The following is a 14,484-nucleotide window of genomic DNA, read 5'->3' on the forward strand; positions in this document are numbered from 1 at the left end:
AACTGTGTAAAGAAAACAAGAAGTCTGGAAAACAGAAGTTTACCAATGTATAAGGAGTTTTCATCAAGGTAGTAGTTTCCATAAAACTATCGATATCATTATTATCTTACGAATGAATTTTAGGTAGGGCACGATAAGTCAACAAGAGTTACAGGCAAAAAATTAATTTTAATCTGTCTATATAATTTTTTTTTGCAAAGAATATTATAAGACTCAATATTGAAGCAAATACAAGTAGCCAATATCAATCCCAAAATAATAATCGAGAATTGAATTTTGACAAGGTAATATGGAATTATATATTTAAGTAATTTCAATTAATCGTCCAGTTTATAGGATTTGCAGAAGTGAAGAAAAATATTGCATACCATTAATCCTGAAAAGGTAACTATTTAGAAAAGGATTGTACTTGCTACAGCTGTATGATTTGTTGATAAGGAGAAGTAATCTGCCAAAATATGAAAGAAGAGAAAAGCAGACCTAAGCAGAAATAAAATAAAATAGTTGAAAGGTATATATGTACTAAAATAAAACACAAAATATTAATATTATCATTGAGTTTCTAGGTACTTGGTCTTTTCTAGGTCTTTTTAGACGGTAAGCCCTTTTTCCACGAAATATATTAACCTTGCCTTTATTTGGAAATTTTCTATTGCAACTTTTATTGTATTGTAATTAATTAGTACTTACTATAAGAAGTATAAAGGACTATATCTACAAGAAAGTTGTTATAAAATTTTATTTCTATATAATACATTTGTAGTATTGTATTCAAATATATGGTAATTTAGTAAATAGTTTATGGCATAGTTAAGGTTCATTGTTTTATATCCTCTAATTTCTAATTTAGAATTAATATTAGATTTAATTAATATAAATGAATATTATATAAAATTTAATATTATGCTGTATTTTTCTTTATACCTCCTCTAAAATGTTTCGTAAATTTATGTCATGTTCTTACAGTTTTTTTAAGTCATTTTTACCATATATACATATGTATGGTATATATAGCTTAATATAAAACTTATGAGTATTACCCTTTATTTTAATAAATAATACAAAGTATATTTTATGCCTCAATGACTAACACTATGCCGATATCAGAAGTTTGGTTATAGATAAGACACAGCCGTGCTCATGAAGTTCCAACCAATACTGAGAATATTTAAATATTAGGGACGCGCGCGCCTGCGCAATATCTACCGGACCACGATGATTTTTAATGTATCCTTTCAGGGTTGACAGATATTCGTTATCATTTCGTGGTTGGCGCTGCTAGCACCCCGCCCGTGTTCAACATTTATTATTTATTTTATTTATTATTTATTTTGGTTATTTTGTAGACAGTTATTCCACGATGTAAAATTCAGCATGCCTCAAAGTCGCTACATTATTTATTATCATTTTGTTTAGAGAAACATTAAAACCATCGAATTTAATGGTTGGACAAGTTATTTAACAGCACTTATTGATCTATAAGACTCATCAAAATACACCTAAGTACCTAATAATATACGTAATCATATTTCTGAAAAGCGATATTAAGATTTTGTAAACGAAATATCTATTTTAAGAATTTTTTGTTCATTTTTTTATAAAACTTTCATCCTATTTGTCTCAACTCAATATATTTGAGTATAACAACTTTATAGTTACTTCACTATAGAGAATTTGAAAAAGTCAATTTCCCATCGTACTTTTGTCTTTGCTTAAATGCTTACTCGAACACCTTTCGAATGCCCGTATCTCTACAATTCCACTACAGCTTGGCCAATTCCGCGAATCCGAATTGATCCATAGGAAGGACAAATTCAATTTATTTCTCCGACATTCGTCCGTCATCCGTCTCTATCGTTTCTCTGTGGCGGAATAAGGACGAACCATCTCGTGAATAAGGGGAAGAGGGGGATAGAACGCGTCGCATCTGATGACTGAAATAAATGAACACGGGAATACAATCACATTTTTTCGCCTTTATGGAAATTTGTTCGGAAAAAATATATAATTCCGCAGTGTAGCTTTGCGATTTTTTCAGGCTCGGTGCCGGGTCAACCCGGGGCGAGAAACGGGGGGATGTGTACGCACGAATGGCGGTCGATCGAGTTCCGAACTTCCTTCTCGACAAATACGAAAACTGTTTTGAATGTTCTCGAGATGATCGAGGGGTGATGATTTTGTTTTATTATTCTTTTCAAAACTTGGAGTTTACATCAATCATACGGGACCAATTGGTTCTTGTATCGGTCTTTTATCTTTTGTAACATGTTTATCTTCAAAGTTTCTTTCGCTTAAATGAAAAATATTAAATAATGTCTTTACATAATGAGTCAAAATACATTTAAGCTAACTTATTTTTCATCACTGGTATCACGTTTAACATAACGAAACCATTCGCATGTATCATCAGAAGTACTTCGAGGTCTTTAAATGGTTGCTGTAAGCAAGATCATTATAAGAATTGAAAAAGACTCTCCATCAGTGATTTTACCATCATAAATATCATAAAACAATGAAACTTACCAATTACACCAATTTAGCAATATAACCCAAGAAATTTAATTAAGCAATAAGTTTAATATTAAGTGTGTTAACTTTTAATTAATACCATATTTTAATGTGCTACTCTAATTTATAATTTTTTTTTTCATATTGTCAAAGCTTAACCCTTTAAGAATATTCCTTTAAGAGGATTTTTGAAAATCTAAAATATTTTCGGATTTATAGCTATTTCAATGATGAGTCATCTAAACCGGCTATCTACTCTAGCGTATACCTGCGATTGTGTTCCCTTATCCGATCATAAAGCCGATTCGTATGTTAAAAATAATGACTCTTAATGAAATAAGAAATTGTTCAGAAGACTATGTGTTCACCGTTAACCGTTAGAATACCCGGATTGAGCGTTCAGAAATACGAGCTTCTAAAGCTTAAAGGGAGGCTCACCAGAACCGCTCGTTTGGAAGAAAGAAGTTCGAAAAAAAGTAGAAAAAATTTTAATGTATGAAGCAGAGGTCGTAAATTAAAAAAACATAAGTACTAATTATAATCGTAAGGCGAAATTTTACGCGTTTTTCTCGAAAGTACATTTTTCGAGACGGTTATCTTACATAATGTCTTACAATCTACCGATCCAATTTATTTGAAATTTAGTGCGAGCCCTCATTATATATTTCCCTATCCACAAAGGAAAACTACACCAAAAATTGGATTTCGACTATTTTTAAACAATTCGAACGCAACGGTAAAATATTACCTGTTTTTTTTTGAACAACTATACTACGTACAGCAGATAGTTATACGCCGTCCTTTTACTTTTTGCTTTTTTAATTTTTTAGTTTAGAACATAGTGTTTGTTTTTTATTTTACTTAATAAAATACATACATCTAAACTAGAATACCCTTTAAACATCATATACCTATAATATGTATTTAGAAATCCCTGATCTGCTTAAACGTACCATTGGTTGGTGGAGTAGCTAGAGTGTTGTATCTAGCTTTGGTAGTGATTACACTCAACCAGGTGAATTATATCAAATCAATATATAAATAATTAAATAGAAACTATTTTTTCTAAAATAGTTCTCAGATATTGTTTCACAGCTTGTTGTTTACTTATAATGTATTATCATTTTGAACTTGGTATATTCCATTCATTTCCTTATTCACCGGTACAATTTTAAGAATAACTATGTGGAAATTGCACTAAATGAATTGAAATAATTGACACTAATATGTAATTATGTGATATACATGAGCTAAATCATGAAAATCAGCTATATAGTATGAGAGCTCTCTTTAAATAGACGAATACATTACACTTTATGCCCTATTGTTCCTCCATTGGGTAGCTTGTTCCGAGAATACTGGCTTAACTGTTCTTCTCGTCACCTGATTAGTACAGAAAGAACCTATGCAAGAATAAATTTCTTGTATCGGTAAAATGTATACACCAAAAAATTCCCTGAGGTCTACCTTTCCCCACGTATTTTCAAGGTCAATACGTTTTTCGAAATATATCAGTGTATTTATACCATCCTATGTCTTTCAGTGGGGTCGAATGCTAACGTTTTCCGTCTGACTCTTAACAGACTTAAATAACGTATGCCTCTAAATGTTCACATTCCTAAAAAATCGATATCTCAGAAATTTATTTACCTAAATGTTAGCTCGAAACTGCATATGCATATGTGTTTCAAGTATTTTTGTTGTCGTAAATAGATATTGACAGAATCCTATGACAGAATATTTGGAGCCGATTGCTAACTTGCAAGATTTTGAAATAATCTTCGAAGTTCGATGGCACCAACCGCAGCATATTGGTTTAAAAGTAGGAACTCACTCGATTGCCACCTATGGCTTGACAGTGATGGTGGCTTGACAGTCCCATAGGCATATTTCAAGGTTGTCATGAGTATTATATTCAGAAACTGAAGGCCTTGAAAAATTGGTATATTATTGATAAAGACGCCAGTGGTTCTCATTAAAATAAATTAATGTTAAAGTAAAATAATCGTTTCTGTTTCTACCCCCTGTGTACTCTAAATTTCGTAACTTATATGCAGTTAATTAAATATTTTCCTACAATACCATTTGAGATGCTAGTCCTAACAAAAACCAACTCCTCACTTCATTATGAGCACCTTGGAACATCTGCACAGGCAGTGCGTTTCATTCGCGCAATCCCCCCTTCCCATGTTATTGTTTTTCTGATGGATAAAAAACGATTTAGACCCTGACGTCGGAATTTACGATCCATTTGGCATCCTGAACCCATCTAGCAGTAATTACAGTCATTTCCTGCTTTTTATTGCCGGACTACCCCCTCCCTATTAACTCGCAGGTTTATTAGACAATAACTGTCACGGACAGGTTCGGCTCTGGGTGTAATTTCTGCCCCCGCAACAGCTCAAAAGATGGAATATTGTGGGAATGACCAACAATTATAACGATAATATTGCGGACAAAGAATATTCATTTGTTTTATTCCTTCGGGGTACTGCGGCGACCTAATTTGATACAGAACATATATACACGAAAATGTTAATATGCTTTCGCTAAGAAAACAGGCCATTGTGTACATTTTGTCATTAGAAATTAATCCACACGAAACAAAATTAAACGCTCACTAATACTAAACACTACAATGTTTTAGTATATACCCGATATTAAATAAAAATTAAAAACAATTATTATAATATTGAAGTTCAGCATTAATATGATGAATTTTATACATTTTCGCTAAATTACATAACATTAAATTTCATAACACTAAATTAGTACTAAAGGCTAGGCTAGATTGACTTAATATAAACTTATAACAATATTTTAACGAATATTATACAAATTCATGAACTACATACGAGCATTCAAATCTTTATTCCTAAAAATGATGTACAATATAATCTGAAAAAGGCACGTATTTTCAGATTGTGTAAGAAGGGACTTTATTTTAAAAGATTTATATATCTAATCATTTGTTGATATTTTAATTGATATGACATCGAGTAAAACAAATTATAATTAAAACTACAAATTTTTTCTTACAAATCTAATTCAATCAAATCTTTCTTCAAATCTAATAATAATTAATCATCAAAATACTTCTGACTGAAAGGGTATCCTCTGTATCTATATCAATACTTCTGAATCGTCTAGACCAAAGCTTTTTTAACATTTGTTTTAACAAATTAAATGCAATCTTAATGGAATAATGCTTAATTTTTCAATTGCAAATCTGCAAATTTTGTTAATTAATAAAAATATATCAACTCTACTATATTAGATTTATAACATAGATAATACTACATTTATTTTATGAAACATAATATTGACCATGTGTTGTCAACAGCATTCAATAGATAAAAACAATTTCAATAATATTATTTGGTAAGCTTCATATTTATCATTTTCTGAGCTAAAAAAAATAATAAATGGAATTATTACACATTACCTACAAATAAATAACAAATAATACCCCATTATGAGAAGCTTTTATAAAGTTTTAACACGCTTCGAACTAACATCAAAAAAAGTGTTCATAATCATTATCATAAAGCAATAATGGCTAATTATTGGCTATACCGAGTATAGTCTTCCCGCAAAACATAATTTTCCGCCTATTGAATATAGAATTAAATCCGATGGTTCATTTAGATGTTGTGTTCAAATACCGCTCAAACTGCTTCATAGTGTTGAGAACAGCTTTATGACTAGTAGACTTATGTTCATTAATACCGAAAGCAAATTCCAATCAGTGTCTTCTGCTGCCACTTTTTTTATCTGATGAATGGCTATAGCGCAAAATAATTTCACACTTTTCAATAAACTGAGTGTTTCTACAAGTCTATAAAAATGCAATTTTTAATATCAGTTATATTTTCATAAATTAATTACTTATCTGCTTCCCAACCTCAACCTCAGTTGCTCGCTAAATTCAATTCAAGACATCTTCAAGTTAGATACATGGACGTTATGGAGAAATTATGAAACAAATATAATATAGATAGATTCAAAGCTATACATATTATGTTTTATACAAGTAACGCCGTCATAGTTTTACACCTCTTTGAAAATGTCAAGTTTTGTAGCTGAAAACGTGCATTTGCGGCGCGCATTATTTTTTTGTTTACTGGTAGAAATTTAGGGTTAGCCTGCTCTAATATTAAAAACACGTAAGGCGTGCTTTCGAAAATTCACAAGTGGCCGTATCGATGTGCAAGACAAAGAACGTTCTGATATGCTGAATAAGTTTGAAGATGCGAAACTGCAATAGTTATTGATGAACACCCAATTCAAAAACAATTGGTGTTAAATGTGATATGAATGTTAAATCCCAGATGTTGAACACGGGCGGGATGCCAGCAGCGCCAACTAGAACCCGACAAATTGAATAGCTGACGGCAACCCCGAGACGTTTATCTGGGATGTTATTGAAGGGTATTTCGGTCATTCAGTGCTCAACCCTCGTTTGGTTTAGACGTGCCACCATCGACTGCCCAAGCCTCGTCTCCAGGTAACACCGCTGCCATCCGTTCTATCTAATTGTATTTTTCACATCTTTTTTATATAGCCAATAAATAACGGTCACATAATGTAAACACCACTGTTTCATTTCCATTTACCTCCCCACATCATTTACCCTAAAGTAAAACTAGGAGAATTTATTTTATTGCGATTTAAAATACCTCAAGAATGTTTTTAAAAAAGCATTACCCCTAAACATCTGGTGAACTAGGAGTACGTCATATATCACGTTTTTTTTTACCTTTTGAGCGTTTTTATCGCGCCTCCATTGGAAATGAAAAATTGACCGGAGCCAAGAGTCTTGAGCGAGCAACAGATGAGAGATGAAATATAGACTGGATGACCCAACAATAAAAACACAAAAGGAAATATTCAGCGTCTGCTAAACGATCCTTTATTATGCCGCGTCCGTCCGCAGCGGCGTGTTTTATTTCTCTAATGTCAGGTAATTTATTGAGCCGTATTAGAGATGGCGCTGCCGGTCCTTCGTTTTCTCTCTTTCCGTCATCCGTCGAAATGAAATATTAATGAGAACCGTCAGCTCAGACGAGATAGACTATTTGTCTTTTATGGTTCTGCTTCCGGCAACCGATGGAAACGTACCATTTTCTCGCGTCTCCACGCCTCCTTTTCCCATCCGTCGCCACCTCACCCCACGGCCGACAGCAGGTCGAGGTTATTGCTCCAATTTAGATGATCGCTTCCCAATTCAGTCGGATACGTTATACCAAGCTCGGCACTTGTTAATATTCATCAATTTTTCCGAGAGGTTATCAGTTCGGGTCATTAGCTTGGATTCTTTCTTGGTAAATTATCTTTTTATATCAATTCGCGATGTCGTAGCTTAAGTTGTGTTTTTTTATTATCGTTCACTTTTACGGGGAAGATATTATATTCGTTTCATAGTCCCTTTTTAAAATTTATTCGAGATATATTTTTAGTTCTTAGATTTGTATTTTTACTATACTTTGGGGTCTGTTTTAATGGTCTGATAGCTCAAGCTGATTTATTTCCTTATTAAAGATTATAGAGATTAGTTTAGGCTCGCTTCGGCGGCACATATACTACTATTGAAACGATACAGAGAAGATTAGCACAACCCCTGCGCAAGGATAATACGCAAATTTGTGAAGCGTTCCACATTTTTAATATCTTGATACACTACCATCATGGGCTAAAATAAACGGATTATCGTTCTGGTACGATAAATGTGTCAGTATCAATTTCTGCAAAAAGAAAAATTGTCCCAAAGTGAGCACCCTAACGATTGGCAGATTTACCATAAACAATAAGCTTGACCTTACATTTTTGGGAATTATATTAGACTCTCGCGTCAGCTGGCTCCCGTATATTAACTATGTAAGGAATAAATATTTGGCCGACATCAGTCTCCTACGCACTTTGACCAACTTTCATTGGGGGCGCCCATACGTTCTTTGACGATGTTTCGACGAAATCTCATCTGCCATATTCAGATTTCGCATCCTCGTTCTCTTCTGCTCTTCTAAGAACCAAACCAGTATCGAATGGCCAAATACTACTGCACCATGTAACATCCTCGGAAGAATCAGAAAGAATAATGGTGGCCATCTCAGAAGACACCCTGCCTTAGTTATTGGAGTGATCTTATGTTGTTTCTTAAAGAAAATCAAAAACGTGCGTATTCTCTCAATGTTATTCAAACCAGCGACTATCGCATAAATATTATATCTTTAAATATAATTATCATCTAATATCAGGAAATCTTCTCTTATTTAAAAACATTGTCCCAATTTATTAGGTTATACCAGGAGTACAGTAAAAATAAAAATAAATTAATAAAAAATACTTAAAATATGAAGGTTAAGAGTGTTATCGTAAAATCTCGTGCATGATATAAAATGTGATTAAAAGATAGTGTTGATCTCTATTGAACCACCTACTGTAATCTCAAAATATAACACACCGATCGAAAAGCTGTTGAGATATGATGAAATATTCAATAGAGATCGCTACAGATAGCAAATCACCAATTTGAATCATCAAATGCTAGCTTGAAAGATAGCCAAGATATATAAAATCAAATTACAAATACTTTGAATAAATAAATGTTTCCATTTTATTAATTATGATGTAGTTTTTTTTCGAAAAAACCCGTAAAGATTTTCCGGTACACCTCGTATATAGTTTGGTGTAGTTTAAGTTTATATAAAAAATGACAAAAAATAAATTCTCTAGAAAATGTCAATAAAATAACAAAAATTAAGTGCTATTCAAAACATCTAACAACACTTTTAGACTTCATTATTAAAATTTAGAATATTATTACCGAGCTTTCATTGGAAATTAAAAGTTGAACCAAAATCTTTGAAATACCAACAGAGCAAAAATTACTAAACGACTTAACTATGTGCTTAACATAGATGTATTTTGATGAGCATTATCTACTGTGACGTGAAAAACTATTTAACTATAAAGTTTTCCACTTAGTATTATAATTATGGAATGTGCAAAAACATATTATTGACGATAATCACTTTCGTTGTTTGATTTGAAAAAATTTGCTAACGAACAATTTTGGTGATTATGCTCATGCTCTTATGTCCTAATTATCGATTTTGATTTTGGTGATATAAAAATGGTGTAATATTTATGTCAATAACTAAGAACAAATTGAGAAACCATAAAGTATTGAAGACTTGAAATCTTCAGTTCAAAGATTTATTCGATGATATTCAAAGGATTTTAAAACATCATAACAGTTAATTAATCAATTGTCTTCAGAAGTTTACACATGATGGGAAAGCTCCAAAGCGGCAGAAAATAGCTTCCGTACGAACTGACTGAAAATACAGTTTTAAACCGATCTAGAATCACGTTTTTATTGTTTTAGAAACAGAAAAGAAGAGGAAAAGTGTTCTACTATCCGCAGCAAGATGTATCATCTAATATCAGGAAATCTTCTCTTATTTAAAAACATTGTCCCAATTTATTAGGTTATACCAGGAGAACAGTAAAAATAAAAATAAATTAATAAAAAATACTTAAAATATGAAGGTTAAGAGTGTTATCGCAAAATCTCGTGCATGATATAAAATGTGATTAAAAGATAGTGTTGATCTCTATTGAACCACCTACTGTAATCTCAAAATATAACACACCGATCGAAAAGCTGAGAAACCCAGATTATTAAGCAACACGCTACCTTGCCATCATACGGATGGAGACCATACAGGTGAATATAAGTAACACTACTTTTAAATTAAAAAGAAAAAGCTAATAATCAAAATCATAAATCAACGAAAATTTAAGAAAAACTTTCAACATATATTTGGTATTTGCATATATTATCAATCCTATATTATATTTTCACATTAAAAAGGCTTATATACAGAAGAAATTTTGATACAATATATTTTCATCAAAATATGGAAACATGACAATAACGTGTGTAAAGAGCAATGTTGGTTTGACTTTGATCCATTTTCGCAGTACTTCTAAACCGTATTCAAGTCAAGTAGGGTATAGCAAAACTTTCCATTCCAGCTGCCACATCGTGTCCTTCGCAACTCTTGCAACGTGTAAACGGGGGTTGTCAAACAAGAAGATGCATCTTGCTATTTCTGGTCTTTTTCAATAATACGTCATTTAATTTATTCATTTCGTGTCGGTAGCCATCTGCGGTAACAGTTTTATTTGGTTTTTAGTAACTCATAAAACAATATTGATTCCATCTGATCCGACTACATTCACACATAAAATAAGGTTTTATGGCCATGGATATTTAGGACTAACCTATGAAATTTTGTAACACCAGACGATGAAATTTTGAGCATTTTATGGTTAGCATCAGTATACACTAAGCAGGTCGACAATACTAAAAGGAATATTATTAATTTATTTAAAGATCTGTGAAGACTATCGAATGTAACAGTTAGGTTAGGCTATTTAACAATTATTTCGCAGTATTTGTAATTCGTATTTTCCCCATTAGTTATCGCTGATTAAAACTATAAATATGTAAATTCAACAATCAAAGATATAATGCCTAATAACTTGTAATAATGCCTAATATTGTAATAACTTACAAGAAAATCAAAATATGGTCATATCACAAATTAATGTTTCATTTTGGTGCGTACAGAAATTGAATTTGAAAACCATGTAGATATGTACAAGTAAAATAGCAATCGATGGTTTTACACAACATTGCCAACAAACATTTTTAAAATAACGACAACCACAAACTATATAATTTACAAATTGTTCCATAATATTGTACAAAATGCGATTAAGGAGTGAATTAAAGTGAAGTTGCAAAATATTTGAATGAATTCTTGAATTCACTTGAAATTCTGTATATATTGTAACACGTTTTGTCATGAATAATATTTTTCTCAAGTGAACAATATCATTGAAGCTTCGTAGGCAATTCTGGATTGTTACCTTATTTGTGTAAGGACCAGACGGAAAATTTTTAAATATTGTACAACCGAAAACATTGCGAGGTATGCCGAATACATCTAGCTTCTTTAATAAAAATTAAAATTGCGTTTGTATTTCAATTCGTCGCAAATAAAAACTGGAAACACAAAATTTTGTAATTTTTTTTGGCACCAATCGCTTTTCTTTCTAAATCTCGTTAAATATAGAAATTTTCAAAGCACAATCTGCAAAACTATAAATTTTACAGTAGTTCCTTATCTCAATAACTTTAAGAAAGAAAAGAACATTTAAATAAATGATGTTTTCCCCCTCGGCCATTCCCCCAAAATTGTATGAGCAGGAATACTTTAATCTTGATGATTTTTTAAATTCGTGTATATGTGGTGCAGGGCACGCATCTCAATATATTCTGAGAAAATCGTGACTGTTTCCGGGACCTTTGTGAAAAATCGTCCTCATTTCTTCCACTGACAACAACACTTGAAAGTTGTTTGTTGTAACGAAGATATATTTACAAAATTATTTGTTTCCCCAAACATAACATAAAATAGTTTATTATTATTAGTCCGTTATATAACTGGAAATATAGTCAATTCAAAGCAGTAGTGACACGTGTGTCAATATGTGACTGTCTAAATTTGTATATTCGTTTGACAGTCAGACAATATTAACCTTCTCGTTTTATTCTATTTAAAAAGAGATAGAATTCTATTAGAGAAGTTCGATCATGTAACTGAAAAAGCCCGCAAAAATTGTCCGTTTGTCAAACGTCTGCAATATTCTTCAAAATATTATAATTACTTGTTATAAACCGGCAAACGTTGTTTTAACGCTTTGTTTTGATAAATTTAAAATCACCGCGGTTTTTATTGAAAATATTTTTGCACCTTGCAGCTGCACTGAATATTAATATAACAAACAGTAAGTAGTTTTTTCAATAAAAACATAATTTAATACAATTATTTCAAAGAAAATTGTTAGTCTGTTTTTAACTTGTTTTTGTAGTAGTTTGAAAATCAGCTTTTAAAAAACTTGCGCCATATCCACCATATATATAGTACACTGGTGGATAAAATGCCAATATCGACAATAAACAAAGGCTACAATTAAGGAAAGGCTTAAAGTACATAAAATAAGTTTTGAGGAAATCATGTTAAAGAATGAACTATTTCAAATTGTTACTCGGTAAATATATATGAAATATTTAATTACATTTTATATAATTTACTTTTTTACATGGTAGATCAGATTACTGAACGTTATGGCCACATAGTATTATATCTTCCTCCCTATCACTGCATATTCAGTCAAATTGAGTTGATATGGGATATTGCAATTGGATGAATTTATAGAAAGAGTCATTGTTGAAAATAACATCTTCGGTTTGTGTGAGCTCTATCAGACACATTGATGAAGAAATTGACAAAAGATAGAATCTTGAGCAAGTTTCGGATAGATTGGAAAAAAACAGCTTAGTTGTTAACTTGATTAGTGTTTCTGAAAATGACAGTGATTAAATAAAACTTAATGAATGTTGGTTTATGATTCAATGTTGAGAATTACCAAAACATGGTGATAAAAGAGGAAACAACTAAAGGTTAGTATTACAGAGTATGAAAGCTTTATGAGAATGTATGTTATTGTTCAGAATATATATGAACATTTGGTTAACATGTATGAGGAGAGATATAATACCAACTGTTTTGCAGAAATAGCAAATGCATTAAGGAGAATGCAGTGATTAAATGTAGTTTTATCAAGAAAGGTGTACACAGCTAATAGCAGGACAAACTAAAGAGAAATATAGTAATACCATAATGACTTTACAAAGATGCATTGCATCAAAAGAAACAAGAACTAATAGTAATAGGGAAATGTGATCTCTTATAAAGCTCTCTTATAAAAAAAACTCGCCTAGAACATTACCTATACCAGTGTGGAAAAAAGTTCCATGTATAAATAATAAAACAACTCTAACCTATAAATTATTGTGGCTGTATAATTCATTGTAGTTTTAAGTTCTTCTATAATATATGCATTAGATATATAATAATATTAACATAAATTATAATACATAACATTTTTGTTTAATTATTTTATTTATATTAAAATTGTGTTATATGTCAGAGCCAAAATGTACAAAAACTCAGAGTTGCTGCGGCAACACTGCGACGTTTTGACACGTCACCCGTGTCACTACTGTTTTGAACAGACTATATATAATTTAAAAATGTGTTTATACTAGTCGTGTAAGAAAAAATCAGGTTTAAAAACACTATTATTACACAGAAAAAACATAATTTTTCAGTTTAAAATTTAGGTTAGACTTCAGTTTTGCGCTGGATATAATAAGTGAGAAATTATATTAGAAGTTTTTTTTTGTCATTCCTTTTCAATATCATTACTATTCGGTAACTATTTCGAATACACATTGAAACAGAAGTGGACAATATGAACTTCAACTTTATCCTAGATATCGTTTAAACCACAAACTCAACCACAAAATTTGTTGTTATGATGGAACTTCCATAAAATTGTTCCCAATCCACCTATTCAGTTAAATGTTGCCATGATTTGTCCAAGGAATTTAAACTAATTTGTTCATCTACCAGATTATTTGACAGGTTTCCCTTGTTGTGCCTTATACCTAGTTATACTAGTTCGTATTAATGCGGCTGTTAATTTTATTATTATACTAGGGGACTCAACAGATGTTGTCCTAAATGGCCATTGTCGATCCTTTTGTTTGAATAGAATCATTTATTTGAACACTAAAACAAATATTCTAAGATAATCACAATAGCATCCAGTTAGTGATATTTTTGTTTTATGTGTTCTTATAATTGCCAAATGTTTAATAGAAAAAACCTGAAACCCTAACACAGCGTCCCCTACCGCGCGTGATTATAAAAGTAAACCTTTCACAAATTCATACATACACACACAAAATTTCATCAAGCCGGCTTGGTGGCGCAGTGGTAAGGGCGATGGGACAGTCCTCCTACTGTTGCGATAGCTGCGGGTTCGAATCAT

The 14,484-nt window shown here is 31.6% G+C and overlaps 1 long non-coding RNA gene and 1 other non-coding gene across 2 annotated transcripts in view; one reads left to right on the plus strand and one right to left on the minus strand.

Moving 5' to 3' along the window:
• Window positions 1-14,484, minus strand: part of LOC143194775 (uncharacterized) — a 427,558-nt gene that overhangs the window by 307,794 nt on the left and 105,280 nt on the right. The gene's annotated exons all lie outside the window — the stretch shown is intronic.
• LOC143196758 (U6 spliceosomal RNA) lies at window positions 8,069-8,173 on the plus strand. The gene has a single exon (XR_013005826.1). It is a non-coding gene; the product is annotated as a U6 spliceosomal RNA (small nuclear RNA).

This window comes from Rhynchophorus ferrugineus, unplaced genomic scaffold (assembly GCF_030347505.1).
Source record: "Rhynchophorus ferrugineus isolate W39M unplaced genomic scaffold, kcgeb_rfMv2 rfM4, whole genome shotgun sequence".
Lineage (NCBI taxonomy): Eukaryota > Metazoa > Arthropoda > Insecta > Coleoptera > Curculionidae > Rhynchophorus > Rhynchophorus ferrugineus.